We start from the raw sequence: 9,105 nt of genomic DNA, 5'->3' as shown, positions 1-9,105 counted from the left end.
TCGGGACCGGGCAGTAAAAGGTGCCTCCCACGACCTTGTCAGCTCCTCGTGCACTTCCGGGAAGAAAGGAACTGGGGCAGGGCATGGCTGTGAGCGGCGCCACGGGCCCAGGAACCAATCATTGATCTGCGAGGGTTCAGGGGAGAGCGGAGGGTTCCACTCTAGCCCAACGGTCACAGCTGCCCAGGAAAGCATGTCCATCATCTCCGCGTCAGCCTGTGACTGGGCGACCGTACCCGAGGGGGGAAGCCCAGCTGAGACTTCCATGTCTGACTGGACGAGCCCGCTCTCCGATGCTGCACTCGAGAGCTCATCACCTTCGCGGGCTCCAAACAAGAGGTCGAACTCACCGTGAGACGAGCCAGCGGACTCATCTGGAAGCCCGATCGGGGCAGACGAGCGTGCTGGGGAATGGGAGGTCCGTGGGGGGATACCCGGCGGAGGTGGTCCCATTGAGGTCCCCAAATTGCCCCCAGTGCTAGCAGCGCTGGCCTCATACCCATAGGTAGAAGGACTGAGGTGGGGAGCCGCTGGGGTGGCTTGCTTTCTTACGAAGACAAGCCGCAACCACAACATTGCCATGGTCATGTTCTCGCAATGAGTACATGACCGATCCACGAACACTCTCTCCGCGTGGGTAGCACCCAGACATGAAAGACAGTGACCGTGACCGTCAGAAGGCGAGAGATAACGACCGCAACCAGGAATAACACACAAACGGAAGGGCATCTTTAAGAAGACGTTCCGTGTGCCGCTCTTTTAGAGAAATATACTTTTTTTTTAAGAATATACTCTTTTATTTCTGCCGAAGCACCCAAGGGCATTCTCTGCAGTGCACCAGTGCAGAGGGGGAGCAGCCGCTGAAATGTGCCGTCAGATCCAGCAGAGGTGAATGAACAGCCGTGAGAATTCAGCTCAGTGAGCATCGACCGTTCGGCTCCGAAGAGAAAATCTGAATGAGTGGTTGCATACCAGCTCCTTTTATACCCGTATGTTTGGGGGAGTGGTATGCAAATACCACTCGCCAATTCCATTGGCCTTTTTTCAAAGACCAGAGGTGTTTTGGGCTCCCAAAACTGACCCCTAGTGTCACTACATTGACACAACGTCGAGTGAGTGACAGATAGGGAACAATGTCACATCAGGAGGATGAGTAAGTTTTGCAATAGAAGCAAAGAGTTTTCTATAGGCCTGCATTTAGAGTTAGTAATGACAGTAGAAAGATAGGAAGAATGTGCAGAATTGAGGGCTAACCTGTATTGCAAAAAAGTGTTCAAAATATGCTATGTAATGCACAGTAAGACCAGTTTTCTAAAGAAGCCGCTCTAGGGGAGTCGTGTGGGTCGAGGTTCCATGCGAGGTTCGGACATGTGAACGGTGAGCTCTGCGCACTTTGCTAGTTTTAACACTATTAATGTCATAAACCGGTGAGATTCAATACAATCTGTTCCATAACTTTTCTAGGAAGACAATATGTCAAAGAATTCAAAATCCTCGGGCTCTGGAGACATTGAAAGACACTTGCGTGCTGAAGCTGATAACCCCCCCCCCCCCCCGAGTGATTTGGCCGGAGAAGTGATGGAAATTTGTGGCCCCGATCAATTCTGGCCAAATTTCTGAGATCATCCAATAAATATCTCGTGTTACGCAAGGCGAGGAATAAAGGAAGGCTTTCTTGGAAGAACCACAGCATTTTCTTGTTCCCAGACTTTGCGAATTCGACAAGAGAGAAACGTGATCAATTCAAGGAATGCAAAAAACTCTTACATCAACGGAAGGTCGCTTTTGCAATGATGTTCCTGGCCAAATTGAGAATAGATGCTAAGGATGGCCGCCAAATATTTACATGTCCCCAGCAAGCGATGTCCTTCGTAAAGTTAAGGGAGTAAGTTATTTTGTGGTACTCATGTTGCAGCCAAGTGGAATGACTCACTGAATATTCACTTGACTGTCTGAGGAAACTGAGTGTCTTTTTTGTTTTTTTTTTGTGCTGCTTCCGCCTAGCGGCTGGAGTTTGTTTTGTGGAGGAACACACCTTCGGTACAGTTATGTGGATGAATCTACACGTTCTTTGTGCTTATTCCGCCTATTGGCTGGATTTTGTTTTAGAGATGATCTTTTGTTGTGTAATTCTGTTTCACAAAATTTTTATAGAAACACCGGACTTGAGCAATCCAATGGCAAAGTTGTCGCGGGGGCTCCTGTAGGCGTACATGGACTGTTTGAGTTTAGAGGTATGGACGGCAGTTTGCGCTGTCATGGTTAATGCGCACATTTTTCTTTTTTCTGTTTGGTTCGGGAGGAAATATGGGGTTTGATTGTTGTATTAATGTTAGAATGTGGTCTTTATAATTTTGTTTTTGACACACAATATATTTTTTCTCATATGTCAAAATGTCAAATGTTAATATGAGTGGATTGTCTCTCTCCACATGGAATGTGAATGGGTTGGGGCACCCCATAAAAAGAAGGAAGGTTATTTCTCTTCTTAAGTGTAAGAAATATGATATAGTGTTTCTTCAAGAAACACATCTTTCCCCACAGGAAGCTGAAAAATTAGGGAAGATATGGGGTGGACATGTTTTCTTTAGTGCTGGCTCAAGTAAGTGTACTTATCATTACACTGATAAGTAATCATCTACAATTCAAATGTTTTAAACAGTCTAAAGATAAATTAGGAAGAGTCATTATTGTTTTAGCAGGGGCAAAGTCTTATTTGGCTAATATTTATGCATCTAACTTTTTAAAACATCTAAAATTTTGGTCTTACAGATATTTGGAGACTTTTGAACCCATCTGGTAGGGACTATAAATTTCTTTCATCAGTCCATAAGATTTATTCCAGAATAGATAAATATATATATATATATATATATAAGTCCCTCATTTCATCTGTTGTTGATTGCTCAATTGGAAACATTTTAGTCTCAGATCATGCCCTGGTGAGTTTAGAGGTGTTACCACATATGGAGAAAAGGAAATCATATAGTTGGTGCTGTAATGTATCCCTTTTGCAAAATCCTGAATTCCAACAAATGTTATAGGCTGAAATCAATGTTTATATGGAGACCAACTGGTCCTCAGTATCCTCTGTGGGCGTAGCTTGGGAGGCACTTCAGGTGGTTCTTAGGGGTCGGATCATACAGTATACCTCATTCACCAAAAAAATCCAAAGTACAAGAACTTGTGGAGTTGGAAGAGAATATTAAAAGTGCCGAGGCAGAGCTGAAGTGCCGAATGTTGTCTGATGGACTCCGAGAATTGACCCGATTGAAATACCGATATAATACTATTTTGTCACGGAAGGTGGAGTTTTGGCTATTCAGGGCAAGACAGTCATACTTTGAGTCGAGGGACAAGGTAGGAAAACTTCTGAATAGATATATAAAACAGAGAGAGTTTTTTTTTTCTAAAATTCCCTTAGTGAAATCTGCTGGTGGTGAAATATTTACCTCAGCCATTGATATTAATAATGCTTTTTAAAGTATTATATCTTGATCTCTATAGTTCCACGTCTTTGTCTACTGATGAGTATATTAGAAACTTTGTGGAACCATTAGAACTTCCTGAACTGACGGCTGAGCAATAAAATAATCTTGATTCTGAGATAAACTTGGAGGAGCTTGGCAGGGTAATTAAGGTCTTACCTACAGGCAAGGCTTCGGGGCCAGATGGCTTTGCAGCTGTGTTTTTTAGATCTTATGCTACAGAACCAGCTCCACTCTTGCAAGAAGTTTATACGGAATCATTAAAGAATGGAAAGTTTCCTTTAACCATGATGCAAGCCCGGATCAGTCTGATTCTTAAAAAGGACAAAGATTCAAGTGAGTGTAAGAGTTACCATCCAATTTCCCTGATCCAGCTAGACGTTAAAATATTGTCAAAAATTTTGGCTAACCGATTAAGTTATGACATCTCTTATACATATAGATCAGGTGGGGTTTATTTAGGGCCACAGCTCTTCTGATAACATTAGACATTTCATCAAAATCATGTGGTCAGTGGTGAATGATCAGACACTGGTCGCTGCCATCTCACTTGACTCCGAAAAGGTGTTTGATATGGTAGAATGGGATTATCTTTTTAAGATTTTGTAATTTTTGTAAATGTAGGGGGTTCGGGAATATTTTTGTTGGTTGGATTAAGTTACTTTATAGACACCTGGTAGCGGCGGTACAAACGAATGGATTAATTTCAGATTATTTTACTCTGGATAGGGGCACCCGGCAGGGTTGCCCTCTTTCCCCATTATTGTTCTGTTTTGCCCTGGAACCATTAGCAGCCACCATAAGAAAGGAGGTTGATTTTCCAGGGGTGGTGGTGGGAGGTGTGGCACATAAGCTTTTGCTTTACACAGATGATATTTTATTATTCGTCTCTGACCCTACTAGATCTATGCCTTGCCTCCACAGAATTATTCACTCCTTTTCTAAATTCACGGGATACAGAGTTAATTGGTCTAAATCCGAAGCTTTGGCTTTGACAGCGTACTGCACGGTATGGCTTTTCAGCCATGCGCCTTCCAGTGGCCCAAACAGGGCATTAAGTATTTGGGTATTTTATTCCCAGCAAATTTGTGTGATTTATTTAGAGTTAATTTTGACTCTTTAATAAAAAGGTTTTCGAGCGATGTGGGCAGGTGGGCTTCATTACATTTATCTATGATTGGGAAGGTTAATGTTATTTAAATTAATTGTATTCCAAAATTCAACTACCTGCTACAGTCTCTCCCTATAGATGTCCCCCTCTCTTATTTCAAGCAATTTGGAAGCATAGTGAAGTCCTTCATTTGGAATGGTAAATGTCCCAGTTTACATTTCAGTAAGTTGCATTGGCCAATTGACAAAGGTGGGCTAGGCCTACCCAAGATTTTGTTTTATTATTATGCATTCAGTCTCAGACATTTGGCTCATTGGTCGCTTCCACCTGAGAGAGCCCCTCCCTGGTTTTGTATTGAATAGGAAGTTCTTGCCCCTATTTTGCCATTGCAAAGCCTTTCTATCAAACTAACCGGAGAAGATAAGTTACACCCGTTATCTCGCATTTGCACTCAATATGGAAAAAAGTGTCCAGAGTGTTTAATTCGGACATTTATTTAAATGTTGCCTTGAGCATATTTCTAACCCAAAATTATGAATTAATAAGTCCCCTTTCTGCTGGTCAGAGTGGATTGTGAGGGAGGTTAATATAATCGGTGACCTATATGAGAGTGGAGTGTTGAGATCCTTTGAAAATTTGGTTCAACATTTTGGGATTCCCAGATCTCAGTTTTTACATTTACCTGAGCTGGCTGATCAAATCACAGACACGGAACAACAATACCCGGACTCAGTTATTATTATTCTTGGGGATTTCAACAAAGCAAATCTCACACGTGAACTGCCCAAATACAAACAGCACATTACATGCCCCACCAGAGACAGGAACATACTGGATCTTTGCTACACAACAATAAAGGATGCATATCGCTCTGTCCCTAGAGCAGCTTTGGGACTCTCTGATCACTGTCTGGTTCATCTTCTTCCAACCTACAGGCAGAAATTAAAATCAACCAAGCCAGTAGTAAGGACTGTAAAGTGATGGACCAATGAAGCAGAGCGGGAACTACAAGCCTGCTTCGATTGCATGGATTGGAGTGTTTTTGAGGTTGCAGCCACAGACCTGGATGAGCTCACAGATACTGTTACATCATATATCAGTTTCTGTGAGGATATGTGCATTCCTACTAGGACTTATTTAAAGTTCAACAATGACAAACCATGGTTTACAGCAGAGCTCAGGCAGCTTCGTCAGGCCAAAGAGGATGCTTACAGGGGTGGGGATAAAGTCTTGTACAATCAGGCCAGGAACACACTGAACAAGGATATCAGAGTGGCTAAAAGAAGAGACTCTGAGAAGCTGAAAAACAAGTTTTTAGCTAACGACCCTACATCAGTGTGGAGTGGCATGAAACAACTCACAAATTACAGGACTCCTACCCCCAACCCTGTGGTGGACCAACAACTAAGCTGATGATCTGAATGTGTTCTACTGCAGATTTGAAAGGCCCAATCTCACATCCCACACCCACTCTGATCTTCACTTCACACCTCCTGCAACACCCCCCCTCCCCCTTCTGCTACTCAAACTGCACTTAAGATCTGTGAAGATGATGTCAGCCGCGTCTTTCGGAAACAAAAGACGAGGAAAGCTTCAGGCCCAGATGGCATCTCACCAGCGTGTCTTCGATCCTGTGCTAACCAGCTGGCCCCCATCTTCACACAGATCTTCAATAGATCACTGGAGCAGTGTGAAGACCCATGCTGCTTCAAACACTCAATCATTATTCCTGTCCAAAAGAAACCAAAAATCACAGGACTTAATGACTACAGACCTGTCGCCCTGACGTCTGTGGTCATGAAATCATTTGAGAGACTGGTGTTGGCCCACCTGAAGAACATCACTGGACCCTTTCTAGATCCCCTTCAATTTGCTTATCGAGCAAACAGGTCTGTGGATGATGCAGTCAACATGGGATTGCATCATATCCTGCAACATCTGGACAGACCAGGGACGTATGCAAGGATCCTTTTTGTGGATTTCAGTTCGGCTTTCAACACCATCATCCCAACTATACTCCAAAATAAATTACACCAATTCTCTGTTCCCATGTCTATCTGTCAGTGGATTACCAGCTTTCTGATGGACAGGCAGCAGCTTGTGAGACAGGGGAAACTCACTTCCAGCACCTGTACAATCAGCACCGGTGCCCCCCAGGGATGTGTGCTCTCCCCACAACTATTCTCCCTCTACACCAATGACTGCATCGCCAAGGACCCCTCTGTCAAGCTCCTGAAGTTTGCAGATGACACCACTGTCATCGGCCTCATCCGAGATGACGATGAGTCTGCATACAGAAGGGAGGTTGAACAGCTGGTTGTCTGGTGCAGTCAAAACAACCTTGAGCTGAACACACTCAAAACGGTGGCGATGATTGTGGACTTTAGGAGGAACATCCCAACACTGACCCCCCTCACCATTCTAAACAGCACTGTGGCAACAGTGGAGTCATTCAGGTTCCTGGGCACTACCATCTCACAGGACCTGAAGTGGGAGACACACATTGACTCCATTGTGAAAAAGGCCCAGCAGAAGTTGTACTTCCTTCGCCAGCTGAGGAAGTTCAACCTGCCACAGGTGCTGCTGATACAGTTCTACTCAGCAGTCATTGAGTCTGTCCTCTGCACTTCAATAACTGTCTGGTTTGGTTCAGCTATGAAATCAGACATCAGAAGATTACAAAGGACAATTCGGACTGCTGAGAGGATTATTGGTTGCCCCCTGCCCCCCCTTCAAGAACTATACACTTCCAGAGTGAGAAAAAAGGCTGGAAAAATCACTCTGGACCCTACTCACCCTGCCCACACCTTTTTGAACTGTTGCCTTCTGGCCAACGCTTCAGAGCTCTAAGCACCAGAACTGTCAGGCACAGGAACAGTTTTTTTCCCTCAGGCTGTCCATCTCATGAACAGTTAAATTGTCCCATTGAGCAATAACTATGTGCAATACACAGTTTAGTCTTTTTTTATATTTATCCAACACATCCAACCTCTTCTGCCATTTCATTCCTCTGAAAAAACAAAACAAAAACATTTGCACTGTACATAACAGATAACAGATTTGTATTAGATTGCACTGTATGTGTGTATGTATGTATCTGTGTGTGTATGTGTATAACTATTTTTAATTTTTATTATTATCTATGTCTTGCTGCTGTTTTTGTATTGTTGTACACTGGAAGCTCCTGTCACCAAGACAAATTCCTTGTATGTGTAAGCATACTTGGCAATAAAGCTGATTCTGATTCTGATTCTCTCTTTAGGTATTTACAGCTGCACCACCTGCTCTGTACTATTTTTGGGAGTAGCATACACCCCCCTAAAGCCGCAGATACTCTGGGTGTGGTGATTACTGCTTTTGGAAAAGGTCATGAGGCATCAGTGTATTACTCCATGCTAATTCAGAGTCTGGGGGATGGAGCTTTAACTTCTATCAAGAGATTATGGAAGAAAAATTTTAACTTGGTATTGGAGGAGGGAGTGTGGGCTAGGATTCTAAAAAACGTTATGCAATTCAAGATTTTATGTAGATTCTATTGGACCCCCTCTAGATTGTATAGGCTTGGTCTTAAAGACACACCCACCTGCTGGCGATACCATTCAGAAGTTGGAGACACAACCCATGTTTTTTGGTGATGTGTTAATATCCATGAGTTTTATGTGTGACGTATTGTGCTCTCAAATTTCATTTTGCCCCAGACTCTTTTAGGAAATGGGGCGGTCATCAATATAGAGAAAAAAGACATAAAATATTGGGTCCTAACCAGTGTCATGATTGGCAGACAAGTTTTTTTTGAGGATGGAAGTCTGCTGGAGCGCCCCCATTTCAGGAGTGGTGCTCAGAGATGGGGAGGGTGGCAGCTTTCGAAGAAGGGTCATCTAGAAGACTGGGGAATTTGGATTTGTTTGTTGGGAAATGGGGCAAATATTTGCCATTCATGGAGGGCTCTCAGGGTGGGGCAGTGGAGAGTGTAGTTATTGATGTGTGTGATTTTATATATATATATAATTTTAAAAAAAAAGTAACTTTTTTTTTGTGTGTGTATGTGCTCATGTGTGACCACAGGGGTGTTTGTTGAGGGGGGGGGTGGTAGTAGGGGTTAAATGTTGATTCTGTATATATATGTTTTGCTTTGTTTGTTGTGCGAATCAATAAAAATGTGAATCACAAAAAAGAAGCCGCTCTAAATGGCGACCCTTAGCTTTCATTGACCTGACCTGAGTGAACCATGGTGAGGAACGAGTGGAGGAACAAGCCTCGATTTTAGCTGAACATTTTCATTCAAAACAAAGGTAATACTTGAGTTATATAAGTCAAGAATATCACGAGTTCTGGAGAGACTAAAATAGGTAGAGAGAGAGAGAGGAGGCATTGACAGAGGTAGAAAAAGATCCATAGACTTTAAATTAAGATAAAGAATTGATGTTTTCATGTTAGGTTTAGGGATAGGAAAACAACAAGATAATTCAATCAGTTTGTTATCAGATATACCAATTAATAACAATA

The sequence above is a fragment of the Myxocyprinus asiaticus genome, chromosome 13, assembly GCF_019703515.2.
Source record: "Myxocyprinus asiaticus isolate MX2 ecotype Aquarium Trade chromosome 13, UBuf_Myxa_2, whole genome shotgun sequence".
In the NCBI taxonomy this organism is placed as follows: Eukaryota; Metazoa; Chordata; class Actinopteri; order Cypriniformes; family Catostomidae; genus Myxocyprinus; species Myxocyprinus asiaticus.
Note: the sequence above shows the minus strand (reverse complement) of the source record.